Here is an 18,622-nt window from a genome sequence, read left to right on the forward strand (position 1 = left end):
AACAAATATCCATCAACACCAGTTTTGGAAATGGTGTATCCATATTGGAAAAAGGAAAATCCCATTGGAAACACCTATTGCAGATTAGGCCTGCATTGCTAATGCTAGACTCACACCATAAGCCCTAATCCCAAAGAAACACAGATTTTTAACTTACTGATATAGAGCCACAGAAGTGTCCAGGCTGTGACCGCTAGGATGAATAAAAATACTGTGAAGAGAATGATTTTATTTTGTACATTCCAAAAGGGAACTTTCTTCTTGGATTGCTTCTTGGGTTTGGCTTTGCCAATGTGTCTTTGTGGTGGTTGTCTTCCTGGCAATGGTAATCGTCTCCCCAGCAACGGTGGTCGTCTCCCTGGCAGCTTCTTTTGGGCACTGACCACTTGGACTGAGATATTGGATATCTTAAAAATAAAAAAAAAAAGATATATTACCAAGTAGAAGTAGTCAGGATCTTAAATGAAACTACCCAGTCAGGAGAGGTTGGTGATAAAAGGCCTAAATGTAACTGTTTAAGCATTCATATTTATGTAAGTATATCAAATTATTTGCATCAGTATAATAAGTTGATTTGCACCAAGTCACAAAATTAAGATCAGCGAAACTAGACATTACTGTATACAAACCCTAGTGAAATGGTTTCTATCAGGGAAACCAGCCCCCAATATTTCAACATAGGTTCTTTTCTATTTTCCCTAAGTGTCAGCCGGTCCAAGAAATGAAGAGAAAGAGTATAAAAGAGAGAAATTTTAAAGCTGGGTGTCCGGGGGAGACATCACATGTGGGCAGGTTCCGTGATGCCCCCTCAGCCCCAAAACCAGCAAGTTTTTATTAGCGATTTTCAAAGGAGAGGGAGTGTATGAATAGGGTGTGGGTCACAGAGATCACATGCTTCAAAGGCAATAAAATATCACAAGGCAGAAGATCAGAGCGAGATCACAAGGTCAGGGCGAAACTAGAATTGCTAATGAAGGTCTATGTCCCGCTGGGCACACATTGTCATTGATAAACATCTTAGCAGGAAACAGGATTCAAGAGTAGAGAATCGGTCTGACTAGAATTCGCCAGGCTGGAATTTCCTAATCCTAGCAAGCCTGGGGGCGCTGCAGGAGACTAGGGCGTGTTTCATCTCTTATCTGCGGCTGCATAAGGCAGACACTCCTAGAGCGGCCATTTTAGAGGCCTCCTCCTGGGAATGCATTCTTTTCCCAGGGCTGTTAATTATTAATTTCCCTTCCTGGGGAAAGAATTCAGCACTATTTCTCTTATCCGTTTTCGACAATAAGAGAAATATGGCTCTGTCCTGCCCAACTCCCAGGCAGTCAGACCCAATGGTTATGTCCCTTGATCACTGTTATCCTGCTCTTTTTTCAAGGTGCCCAGATTTCATATTGTTCAAACACACATGCTTTCTGAAAAATGTGTGCAGTTAACGCAATCATCACAGGGTCCTGAGGCAACATACATCCTCAGCTTATGAAGATGATGGGATTAAGAGATTAAAGTAAAGAAAAGCATAGGAAATTATAAGAGTATTGATTGGGTAAGTGATAAATGTCCGTGAAATCTTCACAATTTATATTCTTCTGCCATGGCTTCAGCAGGTCCCTCCATTCTGGGTCCCTGACTTCCTGCAACAGTTTCTAGGTTCTTTCCTCAACTCTCCAACTCTATTGAATAGATGCTGTGGAGGAGAGGCCTGAATTTCATGGGGTAAAGTAGACTAGAGGATTTGAAGGTTAGGAGGTTAAGGTTAAGATTCTATGTGGTTAGATTCATGTGTGTACACAGCCCTTTTTTTTTTTTTTTTTTTTTCAGACAGAGTTTTGCTCTTATTGCCCAGACTGGAGTGTAATGGAATGATCTTGGCTCACTGCAACCTCCACCTCATGGGTTCCTGCGATTCTCCTGTGTCAGCATCCCAAGTAGCTGGGATTACAGGCACTTGCTACCACATCCGGCTAATTTTTATATTTGTAGTAGAGATGGGATTTTGCCATGTTGGTCACGCTGGTCTTGAACTCTTGACCTCAGGTGATCCACCCGCCTTGGCCTCCCAAAGTGCTGGGATTTCAGGTGTGAACCACCATGACTGGCCACAGTCCTTTTTGTGTATGTATGTGTTTCTCATGTTTGCATTATATTGTTTTTCTGTCACAATTATTTCTGGGCTGATGCAGGATTGAAAATAAGAAGATAAGTGAGTTCCCCAAAGAAGTGAATTTATTTCCTAGTTACGGCTTCATGACTGGGTGGTAGGAAGGAAAAGTAAAGGTGATATGATAATTTGCATAGCGTTGTAGGACAGGAATTAAATATGTTTGTTTTGCCATTGCCAGCCACTGAACTAATTAGTGACTCAGTTTCTCAATTATAAATGAAAGAACTAAAAGTAAATCGAAGAACGAAATAGAACACTCATTAGATTAGAAAATTGCTGGTTTAAGTGTATTGATGTGTATAGTGTTATGTGCAAGAGTAAAAAATACATTATTTAATTGTTTCCCTTCCTCCTCTTTTATTTTCTTGTCTACCCTCTGCTATTTGATGCTGTGAATTCTTTAATAATGTATTCAAGAGTTTAGCTTCTTTTAAGGAGAGATTTATACAAGTCAGGGTAACTAAACTCCGGAGATGAAATAGCTTTTAATCACACATTCTTTTAAAGGCAACAGTATGGAACGCCAGTTCCAAAGAAATAATCTCTCTTTTGCGCTGTCCTTAAGAGTTCTCTCCTTCTCTTTTCCTCTCTTTCACTCTTCTCTTCAAAATTCATACCCTCCAGTCTTTAACCCTGCCAATTAATGGGATAATATGTGGCCACGTACACTCTGAATTATTCATGGCCCTTCATTCTTTTTGCCAAACACCTTGTCAACCCCTGGAGTGAAGTGTCGCTCGTATCCTTTCTGGTGAAATTGAACTAGACTAGACATCATTTAATGTGGTGTCCTGCAGGAATGAGGATGGGGTTTCTAAAGAGAGAAACATTCCATTGTAGAATGAGTTGACGATGGTATCAAGCTACTTTCAAGTGCTCCCCCAAAAGAAATAAAGAAACACGTGGAAATGCCAGTACATGTTGAACTGACAAAGCCAAGGTTGGATCTTTAAGTGCAGAAACACATTATAGGCAGTCTCAGTTAGCACTGATTAAATTTTAAAATGGAATTTGTGTAGAGATCAGTACAATTTCCCTGGAGTTTTATAAAAACAGCTACAAATCAATTGCCAAGTACAGCACTTTATAATAAGCTCACATTTATAAAACCCTTTAACATAAGAAGATAAAATATTTTATTATTGTTTCCTTTATTTCTATAAGGTCATACAATCTCATTTTCCTAACAGGGTCAACATAAATGGCATTCAAGTAAGACAGAAAGTTTCTCACCCTGTACTTACTTTCAGGTCAGCAGGTGCGGCTGAAACATTGTTGTTTTCTTTGTCCATTATTAGGTGTTTTGTGTGTGATCATCCAGGGGTGTCTCAAAGGCAGTTTTCACCGCTTATATGCTCTTTTGAGAAGAACTGAGAGAACCGTCACCACATTCAAGCTAGCTTTCAGAGGAGTGGAATCAATTTACCTCCACCGGGTTCAGTTCAGAAACTGAAGCCGCCTCATTGCTATATTGTAAATGTTAAAGGGACCTAGCACTCAGCTGTGCACCCCAAACTCAAGGATTCTCAATGTAACTTTCATAGAAGTCAGGCCTCTCAGAGTACAGCCAGCCTCAAGGCAAGGTTTTCTAATAAGAAACACAATCTTACAATCCAGAAACATTTAAAAGTCATTATAATTTTTTTCTTACATCTGCTAAAGAATATGAATAGGTCTAATTTACAACCCTCAGCACCACATCTGAGAAGTCCTCACACCTCCTTTCTCTTGCTTGGCATCTCTTGCCTTCTCCAGAAGACTCACTCTTCAGTCCTACTCTCAACTCTCCAGCCATACACTCTGAGAACCCATAATCCAAAGGGACTTTTTTCCATTTGGCTCCCCCTACTTCTTTCAGTCAGTCCTCAGTAAACCTGAGGCCCTTTCTGCTGTAAAGCCCCTGTTTCCATCTCTCCCGTTCTTCCCGATGTCAATCTGAATTAGATCCACGATGGGAAGAATAATCCTGAGGGGCAGTGTCAGAATTTTTCTTAGCAGACTGGGAGAAAAAGGCAGGGATTGCTGGAACCTTATCACCCTGTGGGCACTGGGTGTCAACAGAAAGCTGATCTGTCACACTTTAAAGGAGAAATACTGTTCTGCTGATCCAGACACAAACTTCAGCATCATTCACGGGCTGTGTGTATGGCAAGTGAGAAACTGCCTGCCGAAAGTGGTGAAAGATTAGTTGAGTTGCCTCGCATCTGAAATTTAATCTAACTTGGGGAAAATGAGACAGAATGACAAAAAAAAAAAAAATAATAAGTCATGTTGTACAAATTTGCCTCCTAGGTTTTGTTATTATTCACACTGATGAAATTACTAATAATGGTTTAGACTTTATATTATTACTTTTAATGGCTCATCTTTCTGTATTATTTCCCTACTTATTTCTAGAACTAACTCATATTCCACCAATATAAGTAAAATTTATATACTTATCAGTGGCCATTGACAAAGACTCTTTTCTTGACCAAAGTGTAGTCAGGTTACTCTGAGCTCCTTTTCAACTAGACCCTGTCCTTGGGCCCTGTCTTTGGCCTATCTGGTCAGGTTAGCAGGAATCCCCCCACCCTTGATATCTGATCACCCTTGATTTTTCTTTCTTTTTCTTTTTTTTTTGATTCAAGAGTGGCCTTGAAATACCCTTGATATCTGATCAAGTTCTTTATCCCCTACCCTTGATGTGTAAGTCCTTGGCTACTTGTAACAAGAATCCTGATTGGTCAGTTTAGCAAGAATACCCCTTGATATTTCCCCTAGTAATTTTCCATCCATGGTCTCCCTCCCTCTGTTCATTGGCTACTAATCCCCAGCTTTCTTTGCTGTATTTGGAACCGAATTCTATATTGAATTCACTTTCCCCAGTTGCAACAGTGCTGAAGAAAATCTGTCTTTACAGCCTTTAACTAGTGTCCCCCCAATCCTTGTTTCCCTTTCACACTACCAAGTGTGAAAAGTGGCAGCAAAATAACAGGAGGCTGTGTTAAATGTACATAATTTAAAAGCAATCATAAAACCAACTGAAGGCTGCTTTTTCACTATCATCATGCCAGCAATTCTAAATAATGTCAGTGACAAAATACCCCTCCCAAAAAATATATACATATATATACATACATATATATTTGATATAAGTTATAAACAATCTACCACTACAACTGTTTTAATAATACTTATTTAAGTGTATAATGAACAATTCATATTACTCGTTTTTTAATAAGTGGTGAATGTCATGAAGAAATTCAGAGAATTCCCAACTGTAAATTTGGTCTCAAACATGTTGCAGGTAGCAACTATCTGGGGTCAGTGGTGCAGGTGGTAAAGGAATTTACCAAGACAGTTATAGGTAAAGAAAGGTAGATTTATTAGAGAAAGTAAGAAAACACATTGCAAGAAAGCAACAGGCAGATCAGCAAGAGAGGAGCTGACTGCAAGGAGACAAAGGCTTGCTTGGGATTTTATAGGATGGTGCTTGTGCTCGAGAGGGCTGTGTGCAGTGCTGATAATGCCAAGGTTACAATGAGCTAACTTGCATTTTTCTATCAGCCAAGGGTCTGGTGATAAGTCAGGTGCAGGAAGATTGTGAGTTATTTGAGTTACTTGTGCAGGAGGGCTACATGTCCTGGACCATGAAGAAAGGCAGACTTACAGCTCATTTGCTTTCTTCTTTTTGCTTTCCCCTGCTCCCACCAGCCTGACTCCTTTTCCCTAATTAGGACTCCACAGAACACAAGACGACTGTGACACATGTTCATTTCAAGAGTAAGCTTCTAATGGTCTGGAATCATTTGCACGTACTTAGGGCAGAGTCCTTGCCTCCAACAACCCGTGTGGGATTACATATTGCTGAATTTAAAGGGAAGATTCAAAGCAAGCAGCAATAGCACAGTGATTGTAAAGACCAAGAAACAGAACTTCAGTTATTTCATTTGTCCTTCTATGTGACCATTGAGTTAATTTATATTTAAAATTTAATACAGTTATAGAGTATGAACTGCAAGGTATAATTTTTTATATGTAATATTCTGTATGCAGTATGTATTTTGTTAATTTTATTTTTGCTAGCATAATTATATATACAAAGTTGACTAAAATTTTTCACTTTTCTTCTCATCAATATTATTATTAGTTTTATTTCATGATTCTTACTGAAAACAATTGTACTGTATAGGGGAAGAGATTGTTGAGAAATGATCTACTGTAGGGAGAAGCAGCCACTGAGTAGCTGGGCAGCTTCTGTAGTGTCGACAGTGTGAAGGACCCACCGCAGGGTGTCGTTGGCATCGCCTGGTAACTGGTGAGCCCGTTGGTCAGCAGAGCTCATACCCACATTCCCAGATTAGTCCAGGGGGTCCAGGCACTACCTCAACTGTGGCTCTTCCAGATGCATGGAGGCTGCACCACAGCCCATGCCCTGAGTGCATGACATCAGGAGGCACTGGCCGTACTTCTGCTGGAGCCAAGTGGTGCGGAGCCTGGCTACTGCTCCTAGTAGCTGGGCATCCCCACAGCTAACTATCCAGAACAAGTGGTAGATAACCTTCCAATTGGTTTATCCACTGCATTTATCATGGTTGGGCCAGTTTGGAAGTGGAAATGTCCGTAAGATGGTGGTGAACATAGGGTAGAATCCATACTGCAAAAATACCAGAAACTCCACAGAAACTCCTACCATGCATGCCTTTAAAGAGGACTTCTGGCTGGGCATAGTGGTTCATACCTGTCATCCCAGCACTTTGAAAGGCCAAAGGAGGAGGATCACTGGAAGCCAGGAGTTTGAGACCAGCAAGGGCAACCTAGCAACCTAGCAAGATCCTGTTTGTACTAAAAAAAAAAAAAGCCAGGTGTGGTGGTTCACCATTATTCCTCGCTACTCTTTGGGAGGCTGTGGTGGTAGGATCTCATGGGCACAGGAGTTTGAGGCTGCAGTGAATTAGGACTTCCATGGGGAAATCCTCAATGTGGCTATCGTTGGCAACCGCATAAAGGAAATGACTAATAAGAAAAGAACTTCTTGGATTCTTTAGAGTCACTTGTTTCAGCAATTCACGGTGATATTGAGGAAGCTAAGAAATGATTTGATTTACCAGAACATTTGAAACTCGAAGAAGACAATTTCTTCCAGGTTCCTAAAAGCAAAATGATGAACGGCCACTGATGAAAAAAATCATCTTATTTATTCATACACTGTTTTCTAGTGAAAACATAACTGCTTATAACTCTGCAGTCTCATCTTGGTTGTATTTTAAAAACCAAACATTTCCCTACGGCTATGAATTAGTTTAAACAGTGCACTGTAGTTACCATTTTATGTTTCAACTGTTAAACCCATTGGGACATATTACAAAAGAGATTCATTTAAAAATCAATATTACTTTTTACGTAATATGTTGATTCAAATGCATCACTAGAAAGATATTGGTCTTATCATGGAAATAAAATGTATATAAGTCTGGGTAAAAAGGCAAGTCACTAGTTTGATGTGAGAAGTATAATTCTCATGGTAAAATGCCAGCATATATATACTCATATAGATTTCCTGCTAAACAGAGGGGTCTTATAAAAGTAAATGCACTAAACAGAAGGTTGATAGTTTATTACAATCCTAAGAGGAAAAATCTAGATTTCATACTTTTTTATATTTTGTACATTTATATATTATCATAAACATGAAGACATTTGGGAAATCTTATTTTAGTCATTTCCTTTATGAGGTCACATCATTGTACCATCTTCATTCTTGTACAGCACTGCCTCAATTTGTGGACTAGACACATTTGCCTATCATGGTTTTTGTGTTTTTATTTTAAGGCAGCAGAATAAGTGTTTTTTGAATTTGTATGTCTCATTTTTGTGTTGGATAACACTTTTATCTTTTTAATAGTAGATATCTGTCCTGCCACAATTTTTGTTTTACTTTGGTTCTTTCTTCCTTTAAATGATTGTCAATGTTCATTTATTCCATTTAGAATATCCTACAATTGTATACTTAAAAGACATTGCATCTGTCCATACCATTCCATTCTTTCACTAAAGAACAGTGATTAAGCATATGTATGTATTGCATTTTATATAAAAAACAAAATAGCAAACTTCATCTTTAGTTTTCCTTAAGATTTAAATGAACACGTAGCCATTCATTTATATGTACCAGTTTTTTAAATGGCTCAAAACTACTGAGCCCATTAAACTATAAAATAATTAGAAAGTTATTTATTTTTAATGCAAGTATTTGTTCTGGAGCAAATCTAAATTGCTGTAGTTGCATACACACAATGTAATATGATGCTTGTCTAAAGAGTGCTTGGGAAAGGCATAAAATTTTACTATTTTACTTAAATAATTTTCATAATATGGATTTTTCCTCCTACTAACTGTATGATTTTTGGCCATCTGAGTCTTTTTGTTTATACCAAAAGAAAGTTGAAATCTTTGGATATTTAGGAAATTAAGATTACAGGTTGTGTTGGGCTCCCTCAAACGGCATGTTGCATCATTGTTCACTTTAGCAACAGATTTGGTGGTAAATGGGGGTCGGGGTTGCAGCAGAACTATGTAAAAGTTATTTTTAAAGATAACTCATAATGCATCAGTTTCCCCTAATCTGCATAGGTGAATTAGAACTGATTTAATTAAAATATTTATAAATTATTTAGAAAAGCATATAAAGTTGTTGGAGAAGAGAAAAGCATATATCAATTCAATTGGATTGTGTTTTACTTTTTGGTGTATGTATTTTATGGCAAACAATATAGTTTGTGACTTCTTTATATTTTATAGAAATATTTAGAAAACATAATTGTAAATGTTAGAAATCCTATACTTGAAAGAAGCTTCATTTATCATAGATTTTTGAAGCAAAGTTAAAAACAAACATGGAAATTGTAAAAATATTTGTGTTTGTTTTGTCTGAATAGATTGCTGCTAATTATGTTCTCCTTAGGTGTGTGAAAGTTATTTGATGTTTTATTGTCATCTTGCATTTTGTTAAATAGCCATCACTTTTGAAAATCAAAGGGTATCCTTGTTTAAGAATTAATTAGTTGTCAGGCGGTTCCAAGATGGCCGAATAGAAACAGCTCCAGTCTATAGCTCCCAGTGTGAGTGACGCAGAAGACAGGTGATTTCTGCATTTCCAACTCAGGTACTGGGTTCATCTCACTGGGGCTTGTCAGACAGTGGGTATAGGACAGTGAGTGCAGCCCACTGAGGGTGAGCTGAAGCAGGGTCGCCCAGGAAGCACGAGGGATCAGGGAATTCCCTTTCCTAGCTGAGGGAAGCTGTGACAGACAGCACCTGGAAAATTGGGTCACTCCCACCCTAATACTGCACTTTTCCAACAGTCTTAGCAAACGGCACACCAGGAGATTATATCCCATGCCTGGCTCAGAGGGTCCCACGCCCACAGAGCCTCGCTCATTGCTAGCACAGCAGTCTGAGATGAAACTGCAAGGTGGTAGCAAGCCTAGGGGTGGGGTGCCTGCCATTGCTGAGGCTTGAGTAGGTAAACAAAGTGGCCAGGAAGCTTGAACTGGGTGGAGCCCACCACAGCTCAAGGAGGCCTGCCTGCCTCTGTAGACTCCACCTCTGGGGGCAGGGCATAGCTGAACAAAAGGCAGCAGAAACCTCTGCAGACGTAAATGTCCCTGTCTAACAGCTTTAAAGAGAGTAGTGGTTCTCCCAGCAGGGAGTTTGAGATCTGAGCATGGACAGACTGCCTCCTCAAGTGGATCCCTGACCCTTGAGGAGCCTAACTGGGAGGCACCCCCCAGTAGGGGCATACTGACACCTCACACGGCCAGGTACCCCTCTGAGATGAAGCTTCCAGAGGAACAATCAGACAGCAACATTTGCTGTTCAGCAATGTTCGCTGTTTGGCAGCCTCCACTGCTGATACCCAGGCAAACAGGGTCTGGAGTGGACTTCCAGCAAACTCCAACAGACCTGCAGCTGAGGGTCCTGACTGTTAGAAGGAAAACTAACAAACTGAAAAGATATCCACAGCAAAACCCCATCTGTACATCACCATCATCAAAGACCAAAGGTAGATAAAACCACAAAGATGGGGATAAAACAGCAGAAAAGCTGAAAATTCTAAAAATCAGAGTATCTCTCCCCCTCCAAAGGAATGCAGCTCCTTGCCAGCAATGGAACAAAGCTGGACAGAGAATGACTTTGACGAGTTGACAGAAGAAGGCTTCAGATGATCAAACTTCTCCTAGCTAAAGGAGGAAGTTTGAACCTATTGCAAAGAAGCTAAAAACCTTGAAAAAAGATTAGACGAATGGCTAACTAGAATAACCAGTGTAGAGAAGCCCTTAAATGACCTGATGAAGCTGAAAACCATGGCACGAGAACTATGTGACAAATGCACAAGCTTCAGCAGCCAATTCGATCAACTGGAAGAAAGGGTATCAGTGAGTGAAGATCAAATGAATGAAATGAAGTGAGAAGAGAAGTTTAGAGAAAAAAAGAGTAAAAAGAAATTAATAAAGGCTCCAAGAAATATGGGACTATGTAAAAAGACCAAATCTACATCTGATTGGTTTGCCTGAAAGTGACGGAGAGAATGGAACCAAGTTGGAAAACACTCTGCAGGATATTATCCAGGAGAACTTCCCCAACCTAGCAAGGCAGGCTAACATTCAAATTCAGGAAATACAGAGAATGCCACAAAGATACTCCTCGAGAAGAGCAACTCCAAGACACATAATTGTCAGATTCACCAAAGTTGAAATGAAGAAAAAAATGTTAAGGGCAGCCAGAGAGAAAGGTCAGGCTACCTACAAGGGGAAGTCCATCAGACAAACAGGGGATCTGCCGGCAGAAACTCCCCAAGCCAGAAGAGAGTGGGGGCCAATATTCAACATTCATAAAGAAAAGAATTTTCAACCCAGAATTTCATATCCAGCCAAACTAAGCATCATAAATGAAGGAGAAATAAAATCCTTTACAGACAAGCAAATGCTGAGAGATTTTGTCACCACCAGGCCTGCCTTACAAGAGCTCCTGAAGGAAGCACCAAACATGGAAAGGAACAACCAGTACCAGCCACTGCAAAAACATGCCAAATTGTAAAGACCATCGATGCTAGGAAGAAACTGCATCAACTAACGAGCAAAATAACCAGCTAACATAATGACAGGATCAAATTCACACATAACAATATTAACCTTAAATGTAAATGGGCTAAATGCTCCAATTAAAAGACACAGACTGGCAAATTGGATAAAGAGTCAAGACCCATCAGTGTGCTGTGTTGAGGAGACCCATCTCACATGCAGAGACACACATAGGCTCAAAGTAAAGAGATGGAGGAAGATCTACCAAGCAAATGGAAAACAAAAAAAAGGTAGGGTTTGCAATCCTAGTCTCTGATAAAATTTAAACCAACAAAGATCAAAAGAGACAAAGAAGCCCATTACATAATGGTAAAGGGATCAATTCAACAAGAAGGGCTAACTATCCTAAATATGTATGCACTCAACAGGAGCACCCAGATTCATAAAGCAAGTCCTTAGAGAACTAGAAGGAGACTTAGACGACCTACAGAGAGACTTAGGCTCCCACACAGTAATAATGGGAGACTTTAACACCCCACTGTCAACATTAGACAGATCAACGAGACAGAAAGTAAAAAAGGATATCCAGGAACTGAACTCAGCTATGCACCAAGCGGACCTAATAGACATCTACAGAACTCTCCAACCCAAATCAACACAATATACATTACTCTCAGCACCACATTGCACTTATTCCAAAATTCACCACATAGTTGGAAGTAAAGCACTCCTCAGCAAATGTAAAAGAACAGAAATCACAAGAAACTGCCTCTCAGATCACAGTGCAATGAAACCAGAACTCAGGATTAAGAAAATCACTCAAAACCACTTAACAACATAGAAACTGAACAACCTGCTCCTGAATGACTACTGGGTGCATAACGAAATGAAGGCAGAAATAAAGATGTTCTTTGAAACCAATGAGAACAAAGATACAACATACCAGAATCTCTGGGACACATTTAAAGCAGTGTGTAGAGGGAAATTTATAGCACTTAATGCCCACAAGAGAAAGCAGGAAAGATCTAAAACTGACACCCTAACATCACAATTAAAAGAACTAGAGAAGCAAGAGCAAACACATTCAAAAGCTAGCAAAGGGCAAGAAATAACTAAGATCAGAGCAGAAATGAAGGAGATAGAGACACAAAAAACCCTTCAAAAAATCAGTGAATCCAGGAGCTGGTTTTTTGAAATGATCAACAAAATTGATAGACCACTAGCAAGACTAATAAAGAAGAAAAGAGAGAAAAATCAAATAGATGCAATAAAAAATGATAAAGGGGATATCACCACTGATCCCACAGAAATACAAACTATCATCAGAGACTATATAAACACCTCTACACAAATAAACTAGAAAATCTAGAAGAAATGGATAAATTCCTGGACACATACACCCTCCCAAGACTAAACCAGGAAGTAGAATCCCTGAATAGACCAATAACAGGCTCTGAAATGGAGGCAATAATTAATAGCCTACCAACCAAAAAAGTCCAGGACCAGACAGATTAATAGCTGAATTCTACCAGAGGTACAAGGAGGAGCTGGTACCATTCTCTCTGAAACAATTCCAATCAATAGAAAAAGAGGGAATCCTCCCTAACTCATTTTATGAGCCCAGCATCATCCTGATACCAAAGCCTGGCAAAGACACAACAAAAAAAGGGAATTTTAGACCAATATCCATGATGAATATCGATGCAAAAATCCTCAGTAAAATACTGGCAAACCGAATCCTACAGCACATCAAAAAGCTTATCCACCATGATCAAGTGGGCTTCATTCCTGGGATGCAAGGCTGGTCCAACATATGCAAATCAATAAACATAATCCAGCATATAAACAGAACCAAAGACAAAAACCACATGTTTATCTCAATAGATGCAGAAAAGGCCTTTGACAAAATTCAACAGCCCTTCGTACTGAAAACTCTCAATAAATTAGGTATTGATGGGATGTATCTCAAAATAATAAGAGTTGTTTATGACAAACCCACAGCCAATATCATACTGAATGGGCAAAAACTGGAAGCATTGCCTTTGAAAACTGGCACAAGACAGGGATGCCCTCTCTCGACACTCCTATTCAACGTAGTGTTGGAAGTTCTGGCCAGGGCAATCAAGCAGGAGAAAGAAATAAAGGGTATTCAATTAGGAAAAGAGGAACTCAAATTGTCCCTGTTTGCAGATGACATGATTGTATATTTAGAAAACCCCATCATCTCAGCCCAAAATCTCCTTAAGCTGATAAGCAACTTCAGCAAAGTCTCAGGATACAAAATCAATGTGCAAAAATCACAAGCATTCTTATACACCAATAACAGACAAACAGAGAGCCAAATCATGAGTGAACTACCATTCACAATCGCTTCAAATAGAATAAAATACCTATTTACAAGGGATGTGAAGGATCTCTTCAAGGAGAACTACAAACCACTGCTCAGTGAAATAAAAGAGGACACAAACAAATGGAAGAACATTCCATGCTCATGGATAGGAAGAATCAGTATCGTGAAAATGGCCATACCGCCCAAGGTAATTAATAGATTCAATGCCATCCCCATCAAGCTACCAATGACTTTCTTCACGGAATTGGAAAAAAACTACTTTAAAGTTCATATGGAACCAAAAAAGAGCCCATATTGCCAAGACAATCCTAAGCCAAAAGAACAAAGCTGGAGGCATCACACTGCCTGACTTCAAACTATAGTACAAGGCTACAGTAACCAAAACCGCATGGTACTGGTACCAAAACAGAGAGAGAGAGACCAATGGAACAGAACAGAGCCCTCAGAAATAATACCACGTATCTACAACCATCTGATCTTTGACAAACCCGACAAAAACAAGAAATGGGGAAAGGATTCCCTGTTTAATAAATGGTGCTGGGAAAACTAGCTAGCCATATGTAGAAAGCTGAAACTGGATCCCTTCCTTATACCTTATACAAAAATTAATTCAAGATGGATTAAAGACTTAAATGTTAGACCTAAAACCATAAAATCCCTAGACGAAAACCTAGGCAATACCATTCAGGACATAAGCATGGGCGTGGACTTCATGTCTAAAACACTAAAAGCAATGGCAACAAAAGCCAAAATTGACAAATGGGATCTAATTAAACTAAAGAGCTTCTGCACAGCAAAAGAAACAACCATCAGAGTGAACAGGCAACCTACAGAATGGGGGAAAATTTTTGCAATCTACTCATCTGACAAAGGGCTAATCTCCAGAATCTACAAAGAACTCAAACAAATTTACAAGAAAAAAACAAAGAACCCCATCAAAAAGAGGGCAAAGGACATGAACAGACGTTTCTCAAAGAAGACATTTATGCAACCAACAGACACAAGAAAAAATGCTCATCATGACTGGCCATCGGAGAAATACAAATCAAAACCACAATGAGATGCCATCTCACACCAGTCAGAATGGCGATCATTTAATAGTCAGGAAATAACAGGTGCTGGAGAGGATGTGGAGAAATAGCAACACTTTTACACTGTTGGTGGGAGTGTAAACTAGTTCAGCAACTGTGGAAGACAGTGTGGCGATTCCTCAAGGATCTAGAACTAGAAATATCATTTGACCCAGCCATCCCATTACTGGATATATACCCAAAGGACTATAAATCACGCTACTATAAAGACACATGCACGCATATGTTTATTGTGGCACTATTCACAATAGCAAAGACTTGTAACCAACCCAAATGTTCATGAATGATAGACTGGAGTAAGAAAATGTGGCACATATACACCATGGAATACCATGCAGCCATAAAAAAGGATGAGTTCATGAAGCTGGAAACCATCATTCTCAGCAAACTATCGCAAGGACAAAAAACCAAACACCATATGTTCTCACTCATAGGTGGGAATTGAACAATGAGAACACTTGGACGCAGGGCGGGGAACATCACACACTGGGGCCTGTCATGGGGTGGGGGGAGGGAGAGGGATAGCATTAGGAGATATACCTAATGTAAATGACGAGTTAATGGGTGCAGCACACCAACATGGCACTTGTATACATATGTAACAAACCTGCATGTTGTGCACATGTACCCTAGAACCATTATTTACATCTTATAATAAATTACTATAGTACCATTTTGATTAGTCTGAATATCTTCAGGCCTTGAAGTAAGTCTTGACCAAGTGATACAAAACAAAAGATAGAGCCGGGCGCGGTGGCTCAAGCCTGTAATCCCAGCACTTTGGGAGGCCGAGACGGGCGGATCACGAGGTCAGGAGATCAAGACCATCCTGGCTAACACGGTGAAACCCCGTCTCTACTAAAAAATACAAAAAACTAGCCGGGCGAAGTGGCAGGCGCCTGTAGTCCCAGCTACTTGGGAGGCTGAGCCAGGAGAATGGCTAAACCCGGGAGGCGGAGCTTGCAGTGAGCTGAGATCTGGCCACTGCACTCCAGCCTGGGTGACAGAGCGAGACTCCATCTCAAAAAAAAAAAAAAAAAAAAAAAACAAAAGATAGAAAGAAATGATCTACTCTAAGTGAGCAGATATATGATAAAGCAACTATAGCAAAATGTTAATGGTAGAATCTAGGTGTGGATATATGCATTTACACTATAAAATTATTTCAACCGCTTGTTTGAAATTTTTCTTAATAAAATGTTGAGGGGAAAATGATCATCTCTGAGAGTCAGATACACACTAGATAAGTCACTGGTTTTGAGTGATGATGGCAAAGAAAACTGGGATGTAAGATAAGCAAGCTTGCAACAAGCTTGGTGAGCAAGTATGCATTGATCTCCTTGTTGCTTTTTACTGGTATGGAAGTTCAGGTACAGAGTCTCTTTAATCTCAGAGCATATGACCAAAGGCAATGGCAATGGCCAGGTATATGCTGATGTTTTCCATCATAAGCAGTTTAGAAGACCCTGGAGAGATTTCCATTTCTTCCCAAGAGCAAAGGTCCCTGTACGAAGGGAAGAAGGGTAGGTGTCTGAAAGCTGGCCTTCTAAGCAGATGTGTACAGTGATCTAGATCAAAGGAGAAATATTTCTCCATTGCATTTAGCAGTGATTATTGGGAGCAAACACATAATCAATACATGAATTCAACACACAAAAACACTTTAGATGTTTCAGCCTTCCATCCCTGTGCTGAGACTAGCACATTGGGAAGACGGGATGTAGGTCCAAATCATCTATCTAATGTGAACAAGGTTCTGCTCTCCTGGCATAGAAGGCACTTAGCAGCGGGAGGTGACACTTTGATCTTTGCCTAACCAGAAGAAAGGTCAGCTCTTCAGAAACTGATAAGTGTCTTTCTGCTACTTAGGACCCACTTCTCCCTATTATGATAAGTGGTATGTGCAAAGTTGCCATCTGATCACCACTGTCCGCTGAGTTATCTGCGGAGGGGGAGTAAATCCTGAGGAATCTCAAGGTTGCACAGGATGCTGGGAAGTCAGCCACTTAACATTATCATCCTCAGTGTCCTGTAATAGACTCGTATGATAATGATCCTGGCTTCCCTTTCCCTGATGACTTGCAGGGAGCATGATTCTAATCTTCTGGGTCACATCACATGGATTTTTTTTTTCTTTTCTGGCGTCTCGCTCTGTCGCCCAGGCTGGACTGCAGTGGCGAGATCTCGGTTCACTGCAAGCTCCGCCTCCCGGGTTCACACCATTCTCCTGCCTCAGCCTCCCGAGTCGCTGGGACCACAGGCGCCTGCCACCATGCTCGGCTAATTTTTTTTTTGTATTTTTAGTAGAGACAGTGTTTCACCGTGTTAGTCAGGATGGTCTCGATTTCTTGACCTCGTGATCTGCCCGCCTGGGCTTCTCAAAGTTCTGGGATTACAGGTGTGAGCCATGCTCTCTTGGATCACCAGCCATGAATCTTTTTTAAAAGTGAAATTGTAGTGTGGCATCCGAAATCTGGGCTATTGCAATATCCTCTTAACTGCTTTTCTTCTCTAGGCTCATCTGCCACACTCTGATCCGTGAGTACATCACTGTTAATATATCTTCCGAAAATGACTCTAACATCACTTCCATCTTTAACAAATGGCAGCCCTTTTGTGCAGTCCCTCTAGCCTGGCATTCAAGGTTTCCTCAGTGTGGCTCCAGGCTACCTTTCTAACTGTGTACTCCTGTCACGTATACTAACTCTGTTCTGTCAAATCATGCATGTTCCATCTTTATTCCTCCATTTATTTGTCCATCTATCTGTTAACTCAATGTTTATTTCATGCCTGCTACATGACATATCAAATATTTTTAAAAACTGAATAAAACCTATTACTGCTCTTAAAAAGCTCTCATTGGAGGAGGCAGAAACGCAAATGACTGATTATAATATTATGTAATAAATATAACAGAGATGTGAACAAATGCCCTAGAATCTTAGAGGAAGTTGATATTAACAGCCCTCCCCCCTGAATTTCGTGCCCCCAGTGTGTATTACTATTTAAATCCTAACCACTTTCCACACCCTACTTATAGCTCTCCTCCATGCTTGTGCACCCCACCCCATGACGCTCTCTTCTTCCTAACTCAAAACCTTTATGGTACATGCCAGTACTTGAAACTTTAAATAATGTAATAATTCATGAGGCACCACTTTGTAGCATCTATCATCTGTCTTGCTGGCTATTTAATTTGTCATATGGATATCCTATCTCCAACTAAACTCCAGACTTCTTGAAGACAAGGTCCTTCAACGTAATAACCTTGGGAAGCGGCAATGAGTGATAGCCTCTTCAGGAATTAGTTAGGTCTGGGATTTGTTTGCACCTTGTTTACAAACAAGTAAGATAACCTGTTAACTATTTTATGGATGGTAGCAAAAGACACACGATTCATGGCTCAGCAAACAGCATGAGTGTCAGTGGGTGTCCCACAGGGGTGACACAACATGGTCCAGATGGATGCTGCATCTGCAGTGGGTTTCCATTGCAGCTGAGGAATGCAGAGTTTGGAAAATCCACCATTTTTACAGCAAACAATAAGCAAACCTGCGCATTGTCCAAGATGGAGAGATTGCCTCCTCCCACAGGGCCCACAAACACACCCTGAGAAATGGCCAAGATGGAAAGCAGTCGAGGCCTTGTTTTCTTGGTATACACAGTGTATTCGTTTCCCAGGGCCGCCACAAATTGGAAGGCTAAAACCGCAGGAATTTATTGTCTCACAGTTTTAGAGGCTAAAAATCCAAAATCAAGGTGTTGACAGGGTCATGTGCCCTCTGAAACCTGTAGGGTAGAATTTTTCCTTGTGTTTTCCAAGCAGCTGCAGCTGTAGCCCTTCAGTCTCTGCGTTTATCATCACAGGGCATTCCCCCTGGGTGCCTCTGTGTTTCTTCTTTTATAAGGACACCAGCCTTGTTGGATTAAGGGTTCATTCTACTCTACCATA

General features: G+C 40.2%; 1 protein-coding gene across 1 annotated transcript in view; it reads right to left on the minus strand.

Annotated features, from left to right (window-relative positions):
* Positions 1-407, minus strand: part of LOC105470405 (transmembrane serine protease 7) — a 41,409-nt gene extending 41,002 nt beyond the window's left edge. Inside the window, exon 1 of the mRNA XM_011722382.3 lies at positions 158-407. The gene's annotated coding sequence lies outside the window, so the exon portion shown is untranslated. The remainder of the gene's footprint in view (positions 1-157) is intronic.
* Positions 408-18,622: the final 18,215 nt, after the last annotated feature.

The sequence above is a fragment of the Macaca nemestrina genome, chromosome 2, assembly GCF_043159975.1.
Source record: "Macaca nemestrina isolate mMacNem1 chromosome 2, mMacNem.hap1, whole genome shotgun sequence".
Lineage (NCBI taxonomy): Eukaryota > Metazoa > Chordata > Mammalia > Primates > Cercopithecidae > Macaca > Macaca nemestrina.